We start from the raw sequence: 24942 nt of genomic DNA, 5'->3' as shown, positions 1-24942 counted from the left end.
GATATGTTGGCTGGCATCTTTTTTAGTAATTGGATATGTTTGCTCCCCCTGATGTTAGAACCTGGCTACACCACTGGGGAGGGGAGCTTCCTAGACCTGTGCAGCTGGGGCTTAGGTGAATTTTGTGATACTGTGCCCCTTCCCAGCTACCACCCTGCAGTCCCCACTCCTGCACCATGCTGGGCAAGGGGCAGCCCCATCCCCAGTGAGGCTATGGTGAGGGGTGGCAGCAGGGGAGGCCATACGTGATGGCAACCTCCCCCCTCGGTACCCACCATAGGGGAGCCAAGTGGGCTTTCTGGACCTGAGAGGGACCCCAGGAGCATGTGCAGTGAACTGTGGGGGAGAGGAGGGGTCCCTCCCCTGGAGCTTGCTGCTGCCAGGGAGGGTGGAGGGGAGTCCTCTTTGGCCCTAGCCCTGGGGCAGCTTGTCTGTACCCCAAGTTCCTTATCCCCAGCCCTGCCCCAGAGTCCTCACCTGACCGGAAAAACACGCAACTTAAATTTGGTGGTCAGTTTAGAGTATCATAGAATATCAGGGTTGGAAGGGGCCTCAGGAGGTCATAAGGTCCAACCTCATGCTCAAAGCAGGACCAATTCCCAACTAAATCATCCCAGCCAGAGCTTTGTCAAGCCGGGCCTTAAAAACCTCTAAGGAAGGAGAGTATCAGAGGGGTAGCCGTGTTAGTCTGGATCTGTAAAAGCAACAAAGAATCCTGTGGCACCTTATAGACTAACAGACGTTCTGCAGCATGAGCTTTCATGGGTGAATACCCACTTCTTCAGATGCAAGAAGTCTTGCATCTGAAGAAGTGGGTATTCACCCACGAAAGCTCATGCTGCAGAACGTCTGTTAGTCTATAAGGTGCCACAGGATTCTTTGTTGCTTTTAAGGAAGGAGATTCCACCACCTCCCTAGGTAACCCATTCCAGTGTTTCACCACCCTCCTAGTGAAAAAGTTTCTCTTAATATCCAACCTAAACCTCCCCCACTGCAACTTGAGATCATTACTCCTTGTTCTGTCCTCTGCTACCACTGAGAACAGTCTAGATCCATCCTCTTTGTAACCCCCTATCAGGTAGTTGAAAGCAGCTATCAAATCCTCCCTTATTCTTCTCTTCTGCAGACTAAACCATCCCAGTTCCCTCAGCCTCTCCTCAGAAGTGATGTGCTCCAGCCCCCTAATCATTTTTGTTGCCCTCCACTGGATTTTCCAATTTTTCCACATCCTTCTTGCAATGTGGGGCCCAAAACTGCACGTAGTACTCTAGATGAGGCCTCACCAATGTTGAATAGAGGAGAATGATCATGTCCCTCGATCTGCTGGCAATGCCCCTACTTATACAGCCCAAAATGATGTTAGCCTTCTTGACAAAGGCCAGAGGAGGGAGTGTTAGTGCCTGTGTGGACTTCTGAGAAGTGCATGGGGTGGAAGGAGATGCTGGGATGCTCTGGAACCACTCCTTCAAAGCCAGTCAGGACTCTGGGGGAGCCTCCTCTCTGAGCAGACTGTCTCCAGGGCAAGAAGCTTACACCTTCCTGGGTCTGACCTCAGAGCATTCAGCATGCCCTTCCACACCATGCACTTTCCGCAGTGAGTCCGCCCAGGCGGGGTCCTGGGGCAGCCAGAGGTCCCTGCACCCCAACTCGGCAGTCAGATGTGACTCTCAGCCAGACTGTAAAACAGAAGGTTTATTAGATGATGGGAACACAGTTTAAACAGAGCTTGTTGGTACAGAAAACAGAACCCCTCGGTCAGGTCCATCTTGCGGGGTGGGGAGCCCAGAACCAAGTTCTGAGTCTCTCCCCATTTCCCCAGGCAGCTCCAAACTGACACTCCCTCCTCTGGCCTCTGTGTCTCTTCCGGACAAGGAGGCCACCTGATCTCTTTGTCCCCAATACCTTCAGTTGGCATCTTGCAGGGGAAACTGAGGCACCCACACAGTATTCAGAGAAAATATTAAGAACATTCCCACTTCATCACAACAGGTACAACAAAATATAATACTGTATATTGAAGTAGGCAAGTGCTGCTTCTGACTTTCCACTTTTAATTGACCCTTGTAATCTTGTGGTGCTGACGCGTTGTAGCTTCATTTTATATTGGCTTACAGGGCGGGAGCGGGGGGGCACCACCATTTTGGGCCCCACCAAAAATTATACAAACCTGCCGCCTATGCTCCTACCCATAGTAATAGAACATGTATGTGGCAACTACAGCAATGGCTTACATAGAAAAATAATGTTAGGAAAGTTTAATGTAGTTGTGACATCTGTTGATGCAGTATAGCTGCTGACACCAAAGAGAAGAGCCAGCTCTGTGTCATCACAGCTCTCTGTGGAGGAGCAATGGTACAGGCATCACAGTTTGGGAACCTTCAAGCCAGGTGTTTCAGAAAATCAACCTGAGCTGAACACTTGTGTACTTAATAAAATACTGTGCCCTTTCTCCAACCTCCTTCCTTCATGAACACTTGTTTTAATAGTTTCATCCCAATATATTTCTAAATGTCATGTGTACTGCAAGTCCCTAAATTCCTTTGTGCACAGTGCATTTTTCTGCATTCTTCCCCCCTTCAGTAATCCCTGTTTTACCTCAAAGACAAACACAGCTTGTCATTTTCATCCTGAAGCACAACATTGTAGAATCATAGACTCAGAAATGTAAGGCTGGAACGGACCTTGAGAGATCAACTAGTCCAGCCCCTGTAATAAAGGTAATAATTGGAGATATACCAATCTCCTAGAACTGGAAGGGACCTTGAAAGGTCATTGAGTCCAGCCCCCTGCCTTCACTAGCAGGACCAATTTTTGCCCCAGATCCCTAAGTGGTCTCCTCAAGGATTGAACTCACAACCCTGTGTGACGGTGCGGTTCTGGCGGGACCCAACTGAGAGTGCCAAATCAGGACCAATTGCTCAAACAGGGCAGTCACAGCCCTAGGCTGGGGTTTTTCCACCTCTAAGGCAAACCAAACCAGCCAGACAAAGAGGACTTCGGTCTCACCCCACTGGCTAACCACAAGTCACACAAGCAATTTCCTTAGACACTCCAGTCTCCCAGTATCACCACCAGTGCACTCATCCTGGGGATGAATGGTAATGAAAACCAACACCCCAATAAAAGAAAAAGGTTCTCTCGATCCCAAAGGACCAAGCCCCAGACCCAGGTCAATATACACATCAGATCTTACCCACAAATCACGCTGTTGCCAATTCTTTAGAATCTAAAATCTAAAGGTTTATTTACAAAGGGAAAAAGGTAGAAATGAGAGGTAGAATTGGTTAAATGGAATCAATTACATACAGTAATGGCAAAGTTCTTAGTTCAGGCTTGCAGCAGTGCTGGAGTAAACTGCAGGTTCAAATTAAGTCTCTGGAACATCCCCCGCTGGGATGGGTCCTCAGTCCCTTGTGTAGAGCTTCAGTTTGTAGCAAAGTCCCTCCAGAGGTAAGAAGCAGGATTGAAGACAAGATGTAGATGATGCATCAGCCTTATATAGACTTTTCCAGGTGTAAGAATCTCTTTGTTCTCACTGTGGAAAATTACAGCAAAATGGAGTCTGCAGTCACATGGACAAGTCTCTGCATACTTTGCTGAGTCACAAGGCATGTCTGCCTTCTCTCCATGGGTCAATTGTGTAGCTGATGGTCCTTAATGGGCCATCAAGCCAGCTAGGCAGGGCTAACACCAGCTTGTCTGGGATATTTCCCAGAAGCAGAGCATAATACTAAATACAGACAGTACAGAGCCAATACTTATAACTTCAACTACAAAATGATACACAGACATACAGACAGCATAATCATAACCAGCAACCCAGAACCTGGTCTTAGACACCTTATATGACCCCCTTTACTTAAGATTTGGTGCCACTACAGGACCTTGGTTGCAACCCATGTTCTATATGGTCCCAATTTATATCAGTAACGTCACACCCCCAACGCAAAATTGATTCAGGAAGGGATGACAAAACATCGCTGACTGCATCCCAAGAGCCCCCTTTCCTTGGGTCTGTCTCACTACAGCTAGTGTTGGGCTAGAGGCCGTACCAGTGTATAACCGAAATGGTTTATCAAAGTCATGTTCAATAACATGAATGAATCTCTTTACAAACTCAAGGCATAACTTGATTAGCTTTTGCAGCATGGTTCCTGTATGTTTCATGTGATCTTGCCAAGAGCTAAAGAAAACAGCTACTTTATCCATACCAGCTTTGGCCAATGTTTTGAACCCAATTAACATTAAACCAATGTAGATATTGATGTTGTTCATAGTACAGGAATCTTGGCATTTAGCCATGAAAGCAATATGGTCGTGTGCCTCAGTTTCCCCTTTCATACAGCCCATCAGGTCTGGAATGTATTTTCCCCTGTGAAAAGTTCCAATGCTGTTTACAGGCATTAACTGTGAAACATCAGTATAGCAAGGCCCTTTAACATAAAGTGTGTTTTCATGTTTTCCTTTCAACATGTTCAAGGGATTTTCCAAAAGATTAGGTACATTGTACATTGTTACAGTTCTTGGCAATAGCAACACATTAGTTACAAAAATTAGCATTAGCAATAACAACAAATTCATTGCAAGTGTGCATTTACAATTATGTTTGTCATGCCACACCCTTGGCTCAATACCATTGGAGTTTGGGCATTTTAGGGTTAACCTGTGGCTTCCCTTTGCAAAATTCAGTTCTCTCTTTCCTCCTTGTCCTGCAGGATTAAACCCTGATTTCTCTTGCTTAACAGAATTCACTGGCTGATGGGGTGGGCCCTCTGTGCTAACAGCTATTAGAAAGTCTTTCTTCTCCCTGCCAGCCAAGTAATTCGCATTAACACAGACACTAGCTTTTAACTCTTTAGCTGCTATGGATTCCAAGGCTGGACTTCGTTTTACAGAGATACCACACAAATCCAAATAGTCCGAGGGTGAGAGCTGGCTTGCTCTACCCTGCCTCCTCAAGCATTCAGCCATAAAACTGTTCTGCTTTGAAACACCAGTAACTGAATCTGTCCTCAGACCCTGAAGCACAGACTGCTCACTCACAGAATCAGCATGGAGACAGTCCTGTCCCAACCCCATTGTCTTCCCAACAAGCTGGCCACACACAGCCTCGTGGTTATAGGGCTGTTCAACTTTGTTAACAGCTTCTACTCCACCTGAGACCTTTTCAAAGCTGCCCACACTGGATCTCTCAAAAGGAAAGTCAGTGGATCCATTCACAACAGAAAATTTCTGGCTGTTAGGAACAGAAACCTCCTTGATTAAATCACTTTTACACCCTTCAGTTGCAGTAAACTGCTTGCACAGGCTACCATGAGGATTCCTTTCCCCAGGAGCTTTTCTAAGCAGCAATTCACCCCTCTCAGAAATTCTGCCCTTCCCCTCTTCACCCAGGGCTTGCTCTAAAGGAACACTTCCCTGAGCCCCCAGAGACTTTTTCTGGGTCTTGCTTATACTGAGAATCACCTCTGGCCCATCAGGAAGATTCCTACACAATCCCCTTTCAGGCAAACCTATAGATTTTCTCAATAACAGGTTAGAAGCACTCTTCTTCCCTTGGCCATGAACAAGTTCAGGAATCTTTTCCTTCTTGCTACAAGTTGTCAAACTGTCAGTAGGTAACACAATTAAATCACCTTCATGCTCTCCTTGTGCCCTGGCTAGGGTATCACCCTGATCAGACAGAGTTGCTACACCCTTTTCCAACCACACGTTAGCAACAGGCAAACTACAAGCACCAGAATTGTCTGGTCTTTGGGATCTTGCTGAGACACTAACTGGATGCAACCTAGTCACAGTGCCATTCTCCCCAGCAGACACAAACTTAGGACCATTCCCTTCCTGGGCTTTAGCTGTATTTACAACCAACTCCGAGACAACTGAATCACCCTCAACCATCACAGGCTGAAAGGCACCTTCTGTCTGCTCCACAGACACAGAAGAGCCGGAGACACATTCTCCTTCACCAGACACACAGCTTGGGATTTCACGTCCCTTGTCCCAGCACACAGGGCTGTTCACAGACAACTGCTTGGAGACCGAGGTAGCTCCCTCCATAGGCACGTCAATACCCCTGACAGACACAGGCACATTCCCTTCACTGTCACATTTCTCCACACAGGACACAGGTAAGGGATAGGGACACTCCTCTTCCACTATCCCTGTCTTCCCAAACTGCTGACTAGACAAAGCCCTCAGCTCACAAGGCTGCCTAGGCCCCTCCAAACTTTCCCTACCAGGCACATTGCCACTCCCAACAGATAAGCTGCTGCTTTTTTCACTACACTGAGCTACTTTTAGCAAATCACAGTTACCCATTTTAGGTTCACTTCTACAAGTTGCACTAGCCACCAATCCATCACCTATCACAAATTTACCCTTTCCTTCCTCAGTTAGGGCTTTAACCTGACCATTTACTTTAATCTGCTCCTGAGAAACATTTTCCTCACCAATGAGATCTTTCTGCTCTTGATCTAACTCCAGATTCACTTCTGAGACATTAGACAGACATTCAGAAACTCCACTCACAGACACGCTGCTTTTTTTCATAGACAAACCTTTGGAGCAACCCACCTCAGGAAAATCATTGCTCACAATAGACACAGGTTTAAGATTATTCCTCTCCTGTGACTGGCTACCTGGACTGAACAAAGCTTTAACATTTTCCCCAATTAAAAGATCTTTAGGCAATAACTTCCTGACGCCAGCTATCACTTCATGCTGAGCCCCATTCCACTCAAGGTGGATTCTGGCTAAAGGCACACGGACAGTAAACTCACAGAGGATCACAACATTCACACCCTGATTTGGTAAATAATCTTCCTCTTTGACCAGATCTGCTTTAACAAGAGTGATGTTAGAAGCCATAGTTTGCCCTGAACAGCTTTTACCATTGACTTTTACACTCTATGAATTTTCCATTCCCACTCCCATACATAGCACTGGCACAATTTATGGGGCCACCCTCTACTGAACCCACAGTAACAGCATTGACATAAAAGGTGGCATTGTTGGAGTACATTTGGTTACCCCCAGACAACTGCTCAGAGTTATACAACAAACCAACATTGTTACAAACTGGACTTTCAAGAGGATACAGTCTCTGCTGTTCTTCCATTGCTTTTTTGACTTGGAGTTGGAGTCTAGCCGTCTCCTGTTGCATCTGTCGAGTTTTCTCCTCAGCAGCCAGCAACTCCAGACGCCTCTTACGAGCTTTTTCTTCTCTCTTAGCAACTTCTTTCTTTCTCTCATCAGCCTCTTTCTCCATTCGAATTTCTGCCAGTTCTTGCTCATAATCAAACTGCAGGCTGTCTCTCAAGGCTTGCAGTTTCCTTGCTTTTCCTGATGCTTTCTGTCTCATGGTCACTGACCTTTAACCAACCAAACTCTCAATCCCAAAGTTAAAATTTGGATAGCGTGGGGTTCTGACCCAAAGCTTAATTGACCTGGTTCTGTGGATCCAAGCACGACTACGCCACTGTGACGGAGCGATTCTGGCGGGACCCAACTGAGAGTGCCAAATCAGGACCCATTGCTTAAACTGGGCAGTCACAGCCCTAGGCTGGGGTTTTTCCACCTCTAAGGCAAACCAAACCAGCCAGACAAAAAGGACTTTGGTCTCACCCCACTGGCTAACCACAAGTCACACAAGCAATTTCCTTAGACACTCCAGTCTCCCAGCATCACCACCAGTGCACTCGTCCTGGGGATGAATGGTTATGAAAACCAACACCCCAATAAAAGAAAAAGGTTCTTGCGATCCCAAAAGACCAAGCCCAGACCCAGGTCAATATACACATCAGATCTTACCCACAAATCACGCTGTTGCCAATTCTTTAGAATCTAAAATCTAAAGGTTTATTTACAAAGGGAAAAAGGTAGAAATGAGAGGTAGAATTGGTTAAATGGAATCAATTACATACAGCAATGGCAAAGTTCTTAGTTCAGGCTTGCAGCAGTGCTGGAGTAAACTGCAGGTTCAAATTAAGTCTCTGGAACATCCCCCGCTGGGATGGGTCCTCAGTCCCTTGTGTAGAGCTTCAGTTTGTAGCAAAGTCCCTCCAGAGGTAAGAAGCAGGATTGAAGACAAGATGTAGATGATGCATCAGCCTTATATAGACTTTTCCAGGTGTAAGAATCTCTTTGTTCTCACTGTGGAAAATTACAGCAAAATGGAGTCTGCAGTCACATGGACAAGTCTCTGCATACTTTGCTGAGTCACAAGGCGTGTCTGCCTTCTCTCCATGGGTCAATTGTGTAGCTGATGGTCCTTAATGGGCCATCAAGCCAGCTAGGCAGGGCTAACACCAGCTTGTCTGGGATATTTCCCAGAAGCAGAGCATAATACAAAATACAGACAGTACAGAGCCAATACTTATAACTTCAACTACAAAATGATACACAGACATACAGACAGCATAATCATAACCAGCAACCCAGAACCTGGTCATAGACACCTTATATGACCCCCTTTACTTAAGATTTGGTGCCACTACAGGACCTTGGTTGCAACCCATGTTCTATATGGTCCCAATTTATATCAGTAACGTCACACCCTGGGTTTAGCAGGCCAATGCTTAAACCACTGAGCTATCCCTCCCCCCTGTGCTGAGGCAGGAGCAAGTAAACCATGACCAACCCTGACAGGTATTTTTCTAACCTGTTCTTAAAAACTTCCAGTGATGGGGATTCCACAACCTTCCTTGGAAGCTTATTCCAGTTTTTAATTATCCTTATAGTTAGAAAGTTTTTCTTAATATCTAACCTAATCTCCCTTGCTAAAGATTAAGCCCATTACTTCTTTCACCTTCAGTGGATGTGGAAAACAGCTGATCACAATAATCTTTACAACAGCCCTTAGCATAATTGAAAACTTATCAGGTCTCTTCTCAGTCTTCTTTTCTCAAAACTAAACATGCCCAGTTTTTTTTTAACCTTTCCTCATAGCTCAAGTTTTCTAAATTTTTTATCATTTTTGTCACTCTCCTCTGGACTCACTCCAATTTGGCCACATCTTTCCAAATGTGTGGCACCTAGAATTGGACACATCACTCCAGCTGAGGTCTCACCAATGCCGAGTAGAGTGGGACAATTAACTACCATGTTTTACATAGGACACTCCTGTTCATACACACTGGAATATTAGCCTTTTCTGCAACTGCATACCATTGTTGGCTTATGTTCAATTTGTTATCCAGTATAACCCCCAGATCCTTTTCAGCAGTACTGCCATCTAGACATTTTGTAGTTGTGCATTTGATTTTTCCTTCCTACCTGAAGTCCTTTGCTTGTCTTTATTTACAAGCATCTTCTTTCATCTTGTTGATTTCAGAACTATTTGTCAAGGTCATTTTGAACTCTAAAATCCTGTCCTCCAAAGTACTCACAATCCTTCCCAGGGTTGGTGTCAGCAAAGCATTAATAACTACTCTTTAAGTACAGTCTTTCAACCAGTTATTCATCCACCTTACAGTAATTTCAGCTAGACCACATTTCCCTAGTTTGCTTCTGAAAATGTCATGTCAGACTGTGTCAAAAGACTTATTAAAATCAAGATATATCACGTCTACTGCTCCCCCCACACACACTAGACCATCGACCCTGTCAAAGAAGGAAATTAGGTTGGTTTGCCATGATGTATTCTTAACGAATTCATACTCACTTACTTATAATCCCATTATCCTCTAGATGCTTACAAACGGATTAATAATTTGTCCCAGTATCTCTCCAGATATTGAAGTTAGGCTGACTGGTCTATAATTCCCTGGGTCCTCTTCGTTCCACTTTTCAAAGATAGGGAGTATGAGTATGTCTGCACTGGGGATTTAATGCAATGCTTTTTGATGCGTGTCTGGTAACTTGCGGTACACAAGTCACACCAATAGTGTGCCCATGGGACATCTGTTCTGTTTTCAATTCACATTGTGTGAACACAGTGGCAGTTTGCTGTAAACCGAGTGAGTAGCATTCTTGGGGGTTTCCCCTGTTTCTTTCTTCCTGGCTGAGCAGCGCACATCATGGGATTGTTTTTGTCGTCAACTGTGGGATGCAAAGTGGAAGCCAGGTGGGTTTCTATTAAAAAAAAAAACTAAACATGTTTCTGCCCCATGATTCCTTTCTAGGTGGGCTAATGCCAGTTTCAAATTGCTGTCTGCCAGTGTGGACCCAGAAATGCACCGTTTCACTATGGTAGCAAGCATGAATATGCAGCGGCTGCTCGGGCTGTATTACAGTATTGAAACCTGGATGCATTTGGCATTGGTCTTCACCCACTGTGCCACTGGGCAGATGATGTGGGTGTAGGAGAATATTTAATAGCAGCATCAGCAGATCTCCAGCAACAGGAGAACACTGCGAAATTGTTGCAGCATGACGAGGACACCGAGCTGTTGGAGCTAGAGGACTGGTTCCTGGATCAGCCATCCAGTGTGCAACATCATTTCTGCACCCAGCAAGCAAGCATGGAATGATGGGAGAGGATTATTCTGCAGATCTGGACAACCAGCAGTCCTGAGAGTATTTCAGGATGGGGAGAGCTACCTTTCTGGATATATGTGCAGAACTGATCCCAAAGCTTCAGTGACAGTGTACCAACATGCAGTGCCCAATGGCCATAGAGAAGCAGGTAGCCATTGCCATCTGGAAGCTGGCTCCCCAAAAATGTTACCGTCTGTAGTCAACCAGCTCAGCATTGGGAGATTAACTGTTGGGGCTACAGACATACAGGTCTGCAATGCCATGGATAAGATACTGTCTAGCTGAGTTATAAAGATGGATAATACTCAAGAGGGAGTGTCTTTGTCTGGCCTAGGGGATAGTGGAAAGTCCCGCCACTAACTGAGCTGGTCCATTGTCACGAGCATACATAAGTTAGTGTAGCTGTAACCATTGAGCCAGGGCATTAGCACCCTCCTTTGTCGGCAATAAACCTGACCAAGTGCCTTCGCTACGAGAAAAGTCTGTGGATTTATTGGGTGGTTCACTCAATGTCTGCTGTGGCAGCTGTCTGCGCAGAGCTCGGACAGCACATGGTAGAACACACGGGAGAACACACACAGAACCGAACAGCTGACGATAAGTACAAGTAATGAGGCATAAAAGTCAGAAATGGTTACAAGAAAAATAAAGATAAGACGTTTACGAATGCCTAACTTAACAAACTATATCAGATTCAAGCAAAGTTTCTCACCACATGCTTCCAGCAGTCTTACTAACCAAAGCCTGTAGGTCAGGACCCCTCCCCCAGAGTCCAGTGCTTGCTTCCTTTTTCTGTTCGGGTGCAGTGAATGCAATAAGAAGGGAGAGAGAAAGGGGTCCCTGGGGATGTTTGTCTCTCCTTTTTATAGTTTAAGTCCCTCTCTTGAAAGACATTTCCAGTCGGGCACTAGGAAACAAAGGGTCTATGTGAAAGGATGTTCCCTGCTGGCTTTTTCTCATTTGTTTGGGCTCTCTTTGTTTCCTTTCCTGCTTAATAGCTCTGTTTACTGCTTAAATGCAAATTAAGCAGAGCACACATTCCTTCCTTTAGGGCAGACCTGTTTGCCAACCTGTTTGGACAAGGCTGTGGGGTTTGGAACATGCATTATCATCATCATACAAGGAAATCTTATAACTTTATATACAATGTTGCAAACATATTTTATCAGACTGATACAGACCAGCAAATTGTGAGCTTTCAATTTATATCTTACAAGACATGCCTTGTACAAAAATTATTACAATAATGTGTAGGGTGTGAAGACGTGGGTATATTCTGTCACACTATGTGTCTATCATTTCTCCCCTGCCAGGGTACAGAATTTATAAATAGCAAGAGGTATTTCTCCGTGACACTCGAAGAAATGGTTGACCACCACGGGTTACCCTCGCAGGGTGGTCTGGAAGGGACTTCACTGACAGGATCTTTCAGAACTCAGTTCAACTTAAACTAACAAAGAAAGGACATTAACAGTATGGAGATTGGAGACCCTGACTATTCTGTGATGTCTTGGTTAATGAAGCCATACACAGGCTGCTTGGACAAAAGGAAGCAGGGGTCAGCAACATGTCCATTATAAAAATTTTGAGGTCAGTGGTAATTTTTCAAAAAATTGAAAGACTGAATGACATAACCACCCCCAATGTCTGTCACTAAGTACAGTAATTTTGTCAAGTGTCCGCCGTGCAATATGGTGGTGCTGACCCCTGGAAGGAATATTTGAACTATCACCTCAGTAGCTGCGGAATGATGGTCAAGTGTGCATTTGGCCACCTGACAGACAGATGGCGCTGCATATGGAATCACTTGAAAGCAGCAGAAAAAAGTCCCAACCATTATAGCTGTCTGCTGTGCACTGCACAATAATTGTGAGAATAAGGGGAAAGCCTTAATGATGGATGGGAGGCTGAGGTGCAGAGACTTGCTCAGTGGTTCAAGCAGTCAGCAAGTCATCCCACAGAGAATGCTAACACCCAGGGGAATATTGTCAGCAATCCTATTGTTCATATTTTGAATCTCATGCTTGAACATATGTAGCTGTCTGTTTAGCTCCTGATTCATGCAGCGGGAGGTTGAGGTAGACTGAGAGCAGTGCAGTATTGCTTAGGGGTAGTGGAAGTTGGACGTGGTCTATCTACTTTTGTAAAACCGTATGAATTATTTTAGCTTTCTTTAAAGGATTGTATGTGCTATATGCAGTGATGAGTCATAATGGCCAAAATAGATTTTAAATTGTTTTTATTGTGAACCAACACTAAGAAAGTTTTAATGGAACCCATGGATAAATAACAATATATTTTTTTATTTGAAAATATATTTACCAAAACAATCTACTAACTAAGCAACAACAAACAAAGTTTTACATATTCTGTGAAGTTATTTTCCAGGATGGTCCCTCCCACCCCTGACCAGAGAAGGGGCTTGCAAACTATACTGGAGGATGGGGTGGGCTATTCCCTATAATGTGTAAACCAAAATTGAGCGAAATTCCTCAGTTTTAAGTTCTGCTTTATCTCCCCTGTGGATATGGAGAATGTGAAAAGAAAAACAGACAGAGTCCTGCAATGTGTCTTACAGGGCATTTAAACCACAGCGGGGAACAGGACTGTTTGAGTGCTTGGTACAGTGCTCAGGTATATCTCATGTAAACTATGAACACGTCAGACTTCTTTTCCTGTAGTCACTGTCTCAATAAATGGTTACATTTTGCACAAATGATTAACTGTGCCACGGGGGGGGGAAGGGGGGGAGAATAGGATAGAGGCTGTGGCTGCACCATCCTGCCACCCACCAATTTGGGCTGATGATCAGGATTGTAGGGGGCAGCGTTTGTCAAGGAGGACAGATGAGGGAAGAGGAAAGGAACATAAGCAGATGTGCAAGTGCCCTCTGTGCCACAGTCCTGGAAACTGTTGATAGTTATGGCTTTACCATGAGACAGAATTGCCCAGATGGAGCAGCCACCATTTTGGAAACACGTATGGGGTGGGGTGGAGGAAACCACAAGAAACATGGATTGAGAGAGAAGAGGAGGAAGGGGCTGCATACTAAGAAGGGTTTCTAGCTCACATCAGTCTAAAATGGCTGTGGCTGTGAGGCACTTGGAATAGAAGCCAGAACAACAGTATAGCATAATAATAATAAACAATAAATGGGAAAGATTGTTACTTACATGCTGAAGTTGCCTTCAGGGGAGCTATCTCTTTGGTCCCAGCCTGGGTTTCTGGTTTGGGACCCAGGGTTGGATGATGAAGGGCAGGAATTGCGGTACTTTGCAGCAGGCCATGACTGTGGCTGGCTTTCTAGCTGACTGACATCAGGATCCTGGGTCCCAAAAATATCCTGGCTCTCAGGGGGGCGGCTCCTCTCTTGTTCATTCTCCAATGGGTCTAGCCAGTCATCCTTGGTGTAGGGGAGAGGAAGGCTAGCAGGCTCCACATGGTGTTCGGGACAGGTTTTATTATAATTGTGTAGGATTCTGTCCATTTCATCATAACATGGACAGGTCACATGTCCCCTGCCAGACTGTCTCCTTTTGTCCCTCTTTTCAATGTACTTACTCCTGAGCTACTTGCTCTTTACCCAGCACTGGTCAGCATCCTCTCGGACACCTGCTTGACAATGTCCACAAAAAGGTCCCTATTCCTGTGTCTGACCACAAGAACTTCCTGCACCAAAGCTTCTCCCCACAAGTCAATGAGATGCAGGATCTCAACATGGCTCCTGGCAGCTGCATGAGGCAGGCTGTGGGGCTTTCGGAGTGCTATCTCGCTTGTACTGCAAGAATGCTCACACACTCAGATCCAGGAGCAAATGGGCAAATTCTGGCTCCACACCAGCTTTTAAAGTGGGGAGAGGAAGTTCTGGAAACTTGACACCGGAGCAGAGTGGGCACACACACAAATGGACAGGTCTGCAAAGCACTGTGGTATAGCTGTTGGGAGCATGGGGAAAAGTGGTGTGCAGCAATTGTGTCCACATGAACAACAGACCACATTAATTCAATTTGCAGCAAACATAGTCCACTTGGCAAGAGGACTCCAGAGTTCACAGCAAATGCAGTGTTAGTGAGCAGTGATGGACTGTGCCATATGTACACAACCATTTTCAAACTCGATTAACTTGGTTTGATCCACTTTAAAAACCCCATGTAGACCAGACCTATGTTTGCCCTTCTCCAGTCCTTGGAGATCTCACCCATCCTCCATGAATCCTCGAAGATAATTGCTGACAGTTCCAAGATTGCTTCAGCTAGTTCCTTAATTACTGTAGGATGAATTTCATCAGGCTGTGCTGACTTGAATACATCTAACTTATCTAAATATCCAGTGTTTCTCAAACTGGGGGTCCTGACAAAAAAAAGGGAGCCACAAGACTATTGTAGGGGGGGTTGCAAGAGTGGTGGGTGCTGGCTGGGCATCCTGCTCCAAAGGCAGTGCCACCACCAGCAACAGTGTAGAAATAAGGGTGGCATGGTATTGTGGGGGGGGGGTCATCAAGCCTGACATATTTTCAAAGGGGGTCCCAGCAAAAAAAAGTTGGCGAACCCCTACCTGTTCTTTCCCTGTGTTACTCAACATCCTGAAAAACGCATATTTCTGGAATAAATCTTGCTAAACTCAACTGTCTGTGGTCATACAGTTCAGCTTTACCTGCTTAAAGGTGAATTCATATGCTTTCAAAAAAGCTACTGAAAGCCCTAGATTATTAACATGATTCCACACACAGAACTAAATGTTTTAATTAGATACATTAGAAATGCAAATAATAGAAAATCAGTTCCAGATGCACAAATACTACAGCACTTGGTGCATTATAAATTATCAGAATTAGACATGCTAGAGATACAGAAACTAACCTCTATAGATCTATACTCAGAGATCTGGGTTTCCCTTGTTGCACAGACTGACATCCTTGACTCTGAATGAAGCATAAGGAGTAAAGCTCTATACCCTGGTTTTGGTCTTTGACATCAAATCAACTCTAGCAAGTCTTTACAAATTAAAAACAACCAAAAATATCAAAATATCAATTTGAAATTACAAATAAGTACACTAAGTAGAGATGGGCATAAACCAAAATCCTAGATCCACCCATCATAAAGTTCTGGATGTCACATGTCTGGACTGAAATGTTGTAAATGGTTCCTAAATATAATGGGATAAATCAAAACACTGTATCTGAACACTGCTAAACTTTGTGGGATAAGGTCCAGATCCAAATTTTGTAGCTTGAGACTATCTTAAATTTGAAGCATATACACAATGACTTTATTAAAGAGAGACCAGAGTTTATTTCATTATGTATATGTGTGTATATATATATATATATATATATATATATATACACATACATACACACACACACACATATATATCAGGGCTGTCAATTAATTGCAGCTAACATGCGATTAACTCAAAAAAATCACGATTAATTAATCACACTTATAACAATAGAATACCAATTGAAATTCATTAAATATTTTTGGATGTTTTTCTACATTTTAAATATTGATTTCAATTACAACACAGAATACAAAGTGCACAGTGCTCACTTTATATTATTATTTTTTATTATAAATATATGCATTGTAAAAATGATAAACAAAAGAAATTGTATTTTTCAATTCACCTCACACAAGTACTGAAGTGCAATCTCTTTATCGTGAGAGCGTAAGTTACAAATGCAGATTTTTTTTGGTTACATAATTGCCCTCAAAAATAAAACAGTGTAAAACTTCAGAGGATACAAGTCCACTCAGTCCTACTTCTTATTCTGCCAATAGCTTAGACAAATAAGTTTGTTTACATTGATAGGAGATACTGCTGCCTGCTTCTTATTTACAGTGTCACCTGAAAGTGAGAACAGGTGTTCACATGGCACTTTTGTAGCTGGTGTTGCAAGGTATTTATGTGCCAGATGTGCTAAACATTTATATGCCCCTTCCATGGTTTGGCCACCATTCCAGAGGACATGCTTCCATGCTGATGATGCTCATTAAAACAATAATGCGTCAATTAAATTTGTGACTGTACTCCTTGCGGGGAGAATTGTATGTCTCCTGCTCTGTTTTACCCGTATTTTGCATATATTTCATGTTATAGCAGTCTCGGATGATAACCCAGCACATGTTCATTTTAAGAACACTTTCACAGCAGATTTGACAAAATGCAAAGACGGTACCGATGTGAGGTTTGTAAAAATAGCTCCAACACTCGACCCAAGGAGTGTGGAACATGCTTTTAGAAGTCTTAAAAGAGCAACAAGCTGATGTGGAAACTACAGAACCCAAACCATCAACATGGAAAATCAACCTTCTGCTGGTGGTATCTGCCTCAGATCATGAAAATGAACATGTATCAGTCTGCAGTGCTTTGGATCATTATCAAGCAGAACCCATCATCAGCATGTACTCATGTTCTCAGGAATGGTGGTTGAAGCATGAAGGGACATATGAATCTTTTGTGCATCTGGCACGTAAATATCTTGCGATGCCGGCTACAACAGTGCCATGCAAATGCCTGTTCTCACTTTCAGGTGACACTATAAACAAGCAAGAAGCAGGTAGCATTATCTCCTGCAAATTGTAACCAACCTTGTTTGTCTGAGTGATTGGCTGACCAAAAAGTAGGACTGAGTGGACTTGTAGGCTCCAAAGTTTTACAATCAATTTATACAGTTAAAAGTGAATTAAGTTTAGAATCTAACTTACTTTTCACCATTTAGGTTTTTTGTCCAATGTCTGTATTGCAGTCAGTGACACTGATTTCTTTATAGTCACTTTCACTTTCCCATTTACTAGCACAATGCTACAGAGCTTCAGCTGCAAAACACTGCAAAGAAATATTTACACATACAAAAAAAAATTAGAGCATTTTCAGTGAGTACCAGGCTTTGCAAGACTGAAAAAAAAAAATAAAAAAACCTAACTAATTTTTGGACCTCAACTACATGCACAATATCCTTTCAATGAGACAGGCCCCAAAAGAGTATTATTCATTTATTTTAAAAGCTTTTCAGTTCACCTTCATTTTCATGCAGTTATAGGATGGCAAATTGCAGCACAAATTGATTTGTCTAGACTCATACACTGCTATTTCCCTATATCTGCGGCCACATTACTGTAGTTTCCCACTGACATTCTTTGGCATTTTTCTGGTAACCTGCCCACTGTGCTTCATTCTCTTCCCTTTATTATTCCCTCCCTCCCATAAACACATCAATGGCTTCCTGGCAACAGAAGCATTTTACATACCATGGGGGCCTTCAAGAAAAGCTTATGAAGTGAGACCACAATTTACTTCTAGCCCTGGAGTCAGGAGTGGGAGAACGGTTATGCTCTTTATTTTTGGACCTTTCCAAGACCTACAGATATACCACCATGCCTTCTGGTACCTAGATGATGTTAGCTGTCAAAACCCCTAGAAGTCTGACACAGTCAAAACTCCCACTGAAGTTTGTGAAAGTTTTGCCCGAGTAATGACCTTGGGGTTTGGGCCACTGTGAATAATACACAATTTCACAAAATGACCGACACTACATGTAATACCCTGTCTATACCGCTGTCAGTGGGAATTATGAATCTATGGCCTGCATCTTAGGCCTGTGACTCTTACCTAGTTTTACATATTATGCTTTGCTTACATAGAGTAAACCAGTAACCGTACACAGTCAGTGCCTCTTAAGAAAAATACTGAACAGGGAGTGAGTGGTTTAGGAGGTGGCTAAAGGGCTAGAGAGCCTTTCACCACTGTGTTGCTGGCTCTAGTCCAGCCATGAGCAGATTTTGATAGCTATATGTATATAGACACAGTGTGTCTGAAGCATATTTCATGTTTCCAGTGAAGGAGTGTCCACATAACAAAAATTGGCACTAACTGGCTAGAGGCAGCAGCTAGAACAAGGAATTAACCAGCAGGAAGGAAACCGAACTATTCCCTAGAATGATCCCTCCAGTTCAGGACTAAGACAATGGTGGGACACTGAGAGAGCTTGTACTGTCACAGTCCATTTCTTTGGATTGAGGACTTTGGGGTGCAAGGCTGACAATCCATCAGCTTTCAGGAGTCCTGAATTCACACAAACATTTACCTTTAAAAAGGAAAGAATAAGATTGAACATCACCAGATAACAGATAAATGTATCTGTGACACACATCCATAAAGCCTTCTGACAACATACATTGTACCTGTGCCACAAGACGTATTGTGGTGCATGTGACCACTAGATAGGAATAATGTATCACATCCTGAGGGGCTCTCTCAGTCGACACTGGAGCAAAATTCCTGCTGATTTCAACAGGAACTTTGCCTGAGTATGAAATTCAGGATCTGGCTCATGCAGAAAAGCACTTATGGACCCTCATGACCATTCGCAATGCACAAAACCATCACAGCTCTCTTAGCTTTTCCATTATCATCAGTATTTATGTTGCAGTAGTACCCAGAAGCACCAATCAAAATCAGGACCCCATGGTGCTAGGCACTGCACAAATATAGGTTTCTTGCCCTCAGTAGTTTACAGTCTAATTTTAAAAAGGGACACTAAGTGAGTGTGATGAACTATAGGTGGGGACAAGGAGGGAGAACAAGGATAACTGCAATACAGAGGCACAGCTAAATAGAGCACCTATGTCCAGTGCATAATGGCATAGATTCAAACTCTTTGGGACAAGGATTATTTTTTTGTTCTGTGATTCTAAAGTGCTTAGCACAATGGGGTCCTGGTCCATGAGTGGGAATCCTAGGCACTGTGAAAAAACAAATAATAAATACAATAATAATAATAATGCCATTTAAAATGAGTATTAGCAATCCCTCTGCCTGTCCATTATCAGTTTATAATTACCAGTATAGCCATCACAAACTGAGAGCGCAAATAGGTCACTCTTACTAGGAGTGAGTAGACTGTATCTGGAGACCTCAAAATTCCAGAAGAGCCATACCTGTAGAATCATAATCTATCCCCCAAGCCACTCCGGCCACCATCTCCTCTGGGAATGGGCCACTGGAACATGAGCTTCCTTGGCCAGCTGCAGAGAAGTGACTGGCCTCAACCTTCCCCCTAGAACCCTGGGAATGGGCTCCTGGGCCTCTGCTGAACAAAAACTTTGCAGCATTCCGCAGCTTTGAATATGGCTGGTTCTCTCAAGATCCTATTGTTGTTATTTATTTATATTACCATAGCACTTAGGAGCCCAAGTCATAACCAGGTCCCCATTGTGCTAGGTGCAATGCAAACAAAGGACAAAAACGATGATTCCTGCCCCAAATCCTTCCTCAGCCATTGTCCCCAGCCCCAAGTCATCAGAACCAGAAACATAAATTGCAAAATAAGAAAACAAAACTAAATCACAATGACTTTGCTAGGCTGTGAGTTAAAGAAAGACAAAGCAACTGATGTGTAACCACTCTTGTGTAGCCTGACACCATTATCTATCAAGCTAATGCACTAGATCTATAAATACTTTCTGCTTCACAGGGTATTGAACTTGCTTTACCTGGCAGGCTGCTGGAGGAAATTATGAAGGGATGGGATCTCCCCTCTACATATCCTTGGAATGGCCCTGGGTATAGTGCTAGTCACAATCAGAATAAAACCACAGCCCCTAGAAATTAACTCCAAGGCTCTGTTGTACGTTAGCCTAAAGAAGAAAGGTTCTTCAAACAGATTAGGGGCTTGATCTCCCAGAGGAGCCATCCATTCAGGAAGCCATCACCATTTGTGTTAAAGCTCAGAGACATCCAGCATTGGAAAAAACAGCATGGAAAAAGAGGAGCGTACAGACAGCAGTGATCACCATCCTGCCACTACCCCAGGAGCCAAGGTTTCCCATTAGGAACATCTTGGTACTTAAAGAGAAAAATGCATTTACACTTCAAGGCTTCTGCTGGGTAACCATAGAGACATGTTAATGGAATAATCACACCAGCTATGTAGGGGCTTGTGCTAGTTTGTGCAAAGGGGCTTTGTGTGTTCCAGCCTCTCTGCCAATGTTAAAATAATTATTTGAAACATTGTTTAAGACTTGGGTGGGGGGGAAGCATTTCTGGGCACTTTTCATATCTAAAAATAGATTTCTTATTTCAAGTTAAACTTCTTCAAAGATGGCTTCCAGCAACAATCAATTTCTTTGACTCTTTACAAATCAGAAAATATTCTGGGCCAGATTTGCAACTAGTGCAAATCAGCATAGCTCTGTTGAAGTTAATAAAGGTAACAATTGGAGATATACCAATCTCCTAGAACAGGAAGTGACCTTGAAAGGTCATCAAAGTCCAGCCCCCTGCCTTCACTAGCAGGACCAATTTTTGCCCCAGATCCCTAAGTGGCCTCCTCAAGGATTGAACTCACAACACAGGGTTTAGCAGGCCAATGCTCAAACCACTGAGCTATCCCTCCCCCCATAATACAGGTGGGTTGATTTATAGCAGCTAAGGATGTGGCCTATTAATGCCAATGTATTATGGAACATGCAGCAATTTTGGAACACCACCGTGATCACAGCTTTTTCTCTCTGTGATTAGGGTGACCATATTTTCCCAAAGGAAAAACAGGACACTTCCGAGCTGGCCCGAGGCCGCCCCCCTCCCCCACGCAGGGTGGCCCAAGCCTTTCCTGCCTCCCACCAGCACAGGGTCAGCCTGAGGTTCTCCCCCTCCACACGTTCCTCTGCACCCTGCTAGGGGTCCCACCCCACTTTTTTGACAAAGCTGGGCATTTGCCCAGTTTGCTCTTGACAACTGATGATCAGTTGTCAAGAGCAAACAGGACAAATGCCCAGTTTTGTCAAATAAGGTTGGGACAGCCAGGATAGGGCCTAAAAAGGGACTGTCCTGGCCAAAACGGGACATATGGTCACCCTCCTATGTGATCCTAATGCATAAAGTAAGTAAACTAAGTCTCCCTCCCAACTAGGTTTAGTTCTCAGTTGGATGCAAAGTACATTGTAGTATGTACACGTGAGCTTGGAACAGGAGCAAACGTGAGCTTGGTGCAGGAGCAAAATCCTGATATAATTTTATTTACCAGAAGCCACAGCAACCTTTGCTGCATATTCATCAGCCAGTACAGGCTGAACAAAGTTTATTATAGTTTCTATATTTACAGGAACCAAACATCCATTATACTTTTCCTGATTGGCTCCTTTTATAATTCTGTCACACACATATCTCAGAATATTCTTAGTCCCTGCTGTTCTGTTAGCACAGGACACTTTAGCTGTCAATTTCTTTGCTTTTGTGTGTGTGTGTGTTGTCATGATATATGGAACTACAAGCCTTAAACAACAGGCATTTATTAGGGAGAATAGCTACAAACAAAACAAGTGGGCTTCCATGTTTGTGACAAGTGACCACACCTTTTCAGGAACTCCAAGCCAGAACAGAGACATCTAGAGGCCAAACAGCATAACTACAAGTACCTACTATTACAAGGGGTCTACCGCTGTAACGTGATTTCCTTTGTATGGATAGCATAAGAGGCAGTTCATGAGTTGTGCCGTGGACTCAGGCAAGGAGCACACATAAGCCCAAACGGCTTCAGCAAAGGTAAGTGCTATATAGATAATAGCAAGAGCTGGTCAAAATTTTTAATTGAAAATTATTTCCAATGGAAAATAGTTCTTTTTCTAAAATGAAAACTGTTGTGAAAAAATTTAATTTCTTTCAGAAAATTCCAGATTTTTCATCAAAAAACCAGAACATTTCCATAACAAAGTAAAAGTTTTGCTCTTTTGAAAATTTCCAACAAAAATACTTAACATTTTTTGATCAGTTCCAACTCTAGGCGCTAAGGGAATGTGCACACTGCTATTTTTAGCATGCTAGTTTCAGTCTCGCTAGCACTTATGTGTCTACCTGAGCTAAGATGCTCACTACCAGGTGCAGTGTAGACATATCCTTAGTGCCTAGTAGCACATCTTCCCTCCTTGAACATCAGAAATGTTATTAGCATTGAAAAGCCCCAACAAGAGCTAGTATATCAGAAGATGTTAAACAGCAGCTATTAAAGTTAGACATTTTTAAATCAGCAAGTCCAGATAACTTGCATCCAAGAGTTTTAAAAGAACTGGCTAAGGATTGCACTGGACCATTAAGGTGGATTTTCTATAAGTCTTGGAACACTGCAGAAGTTTCACAAGACTGGAAGAAAGCAAACATTGTGCCAATATTTAAAAAGGAGAAAGTGGATGACCCAGGTAATTATAGGCCTGTCAGTTTGCCCTTGATCCAGACAAGATAATGGAGTGGCTGACATAGGACTCAATAAAGGATTAAAGGAGGGCAATACAATTAATTAATAATAGTGGGGTCAGGCAGGGATTGGTTTTTGGCCCTGCACTATTTAACATATTGAAAGAAGAAAGAAAACATAAAATCCTCACTGATAAAGTTTGCAGATGACACAAAAATTGGAGGAGCAGTAAATAATGAAGAGGGCATGTCACACTGAAACAGAGTGATCTGGATCACTTGGTAAACAGGGCGCAAGCAAACAGTATACATTTTAATACAGCTCAATGTAAATGTATACATGCAGGAACTAAGAATGTAGGCCTTCTATCCTACAGGACAGGGCAATCTATCCTGGAAAGCAGTGACTGAAAAAGATTTGGGGATATGGGGTGGATAAACTGCTGATCACGAGGTCCCAATGAGAGACTGTAGCCAAACGGGCTAATGTTATTCTTGGACACAAGCTTGTAAGGACAAAATGAATTACACCCGGCAAAGGATATAAAAGCCAATAAGAAGAGGTTCTATAAATACATTAGGATCAAGAGAATGATGAAGGAAAGCATAAATCTGCTACTGAGCAGGACAAGAGAGCTAATGATGGATTAGATAAAAAAGGCTGAGGTGTTTAATACCTATTTTGTTTCAATTTTCACTAAAAAGTAGGGCTGTTGATTAATCACAGTTGACTAACGTGATTAACAAAAATATTAATTGTGATTAAAAAAATAATCATGATTAATCACAGTTTTAATCGCAGTGTTAAGCAATAGAATACCAATTGAAATTATTAAGTATTTGTGGATGTTTTTCTACTTTTTCAAATATGTTGATTTTAATTACAGCACAGAATACAAAGTGTATAATGCTCAGTTTATATTATAATTTTTATTACAAATATTTGCACATAAAATGATAAATAAAAGAAATGGTATTTTTCAACTCACCTCATACACGTACTGTAGTGCAATCTCTTTGTCGTGTAAGTGAAACTTACAAATGCAGAAATTTTTTGTTACATAACTACACTCAAAAACAAAACAATGTAAAACTTTAGAGCCTACAAGTCCACTCAGTCCTACTTCTTGTTCAGACAATCGCTAAGACAAACAAGTTTGTTTTCATTTATGGGAGATAATGCTGCCTGCTTCTTATTTACAATGTCACCTGACAGTGAGAACAAGTGGTCGCATGGCACTTTTGTACCCGGCATTGCAAGGTATACTGGATATGCTAAACATTCATATGCCCCTTCATGCTTTGGCCACCTTTCAAGAAGACATGCTTCTATGCTGACGATCCTCATTAAAAAAATAATGAATTAATTAAATTTGTGATTGAACTCCTCAGGGGGAGAACTGTGTATCTCCTGCCGTTTTACCCATATTCTGCCATATACTTCATTACAGCAGTCTCGGATGATGACCCAGCACATGTTGTTCATTTTAGGAACACTTTCGCGGCAGATTTGACAAAACGCAAAGAAGGTACCAATGTGAGATAAGATAGCTACAGCACTTGGCCCAAGATTTAAAAATTTGAAGTGCCTTCCAAAATCCGAGAGGGATGAGGTGTGGGGCATGCTTTCAGATGTCATAAAAGAGCAACACTCTGATGCGGAAACTACAGAACCCAAACCACCCAAAAGGAAAATCAACCTTCTGCTGGTGGCATCTGCCTCAGATGATGAAAATGAACATGTGTTGGTCTGCACTGCTCTGGATTGTTATCAAGCAGAACCCATCATCGGCATGGATGCATGTCCCCTGGAATGGTGGTCGAATCATGAAGGGACATATAACTCTTTACCACATCTGGCATGTAAATATCTTGAGATACCGGCTACAACAGTGCCATGTCAATGCCTGTTCTCAATTTCAGGTGACGTAAACAAGAATCTGGCAACACTATCTCCTGCAAATGCAAACAAATTTGTTTGTCTGAGCGATTGGCTGAACAAGAAGTAGGATTGAGTGGACTTATAGGCTCTAAAGTTTTGCATTGCTTAATTTTTGAATGCATGGGGTTTTTTGTACATAATTTTACGTTTGTAAGTTCAAGTTTCATGATAAAAAGATTATACTACAGTACTTGTATTAGGTGAATGGAAAAATACTATTTCTTTTGGTGTTTACAGTGCAAATATTTGTAATAAAAATAAATATAAAGTTTGCACGGTATGCTTTGTATTCTGTGTTGTAACTGAAATCAATATATTTGAAAATGTAC

The sequence above is a fragment of the Mauremys reevesii genome, linkage group 3 (assembly GCF_016161935.1).
Source record: "Mauremys reevesii isolate NIE-2019 linkage group 3, ASM1616193v1, whole genome shotgun sequence".
In the NCBI taxonomy this organism is placed as follows: Eukaryota; Metazoa; Chordata; order Testudines; family Geoemydidae; genus Mauremys; species Mauremys reevesii.
The sequence above is the reverse complement of the archived record's forward strand: the minus strand, read 5'-3'. Positions refer to the sequence as shown.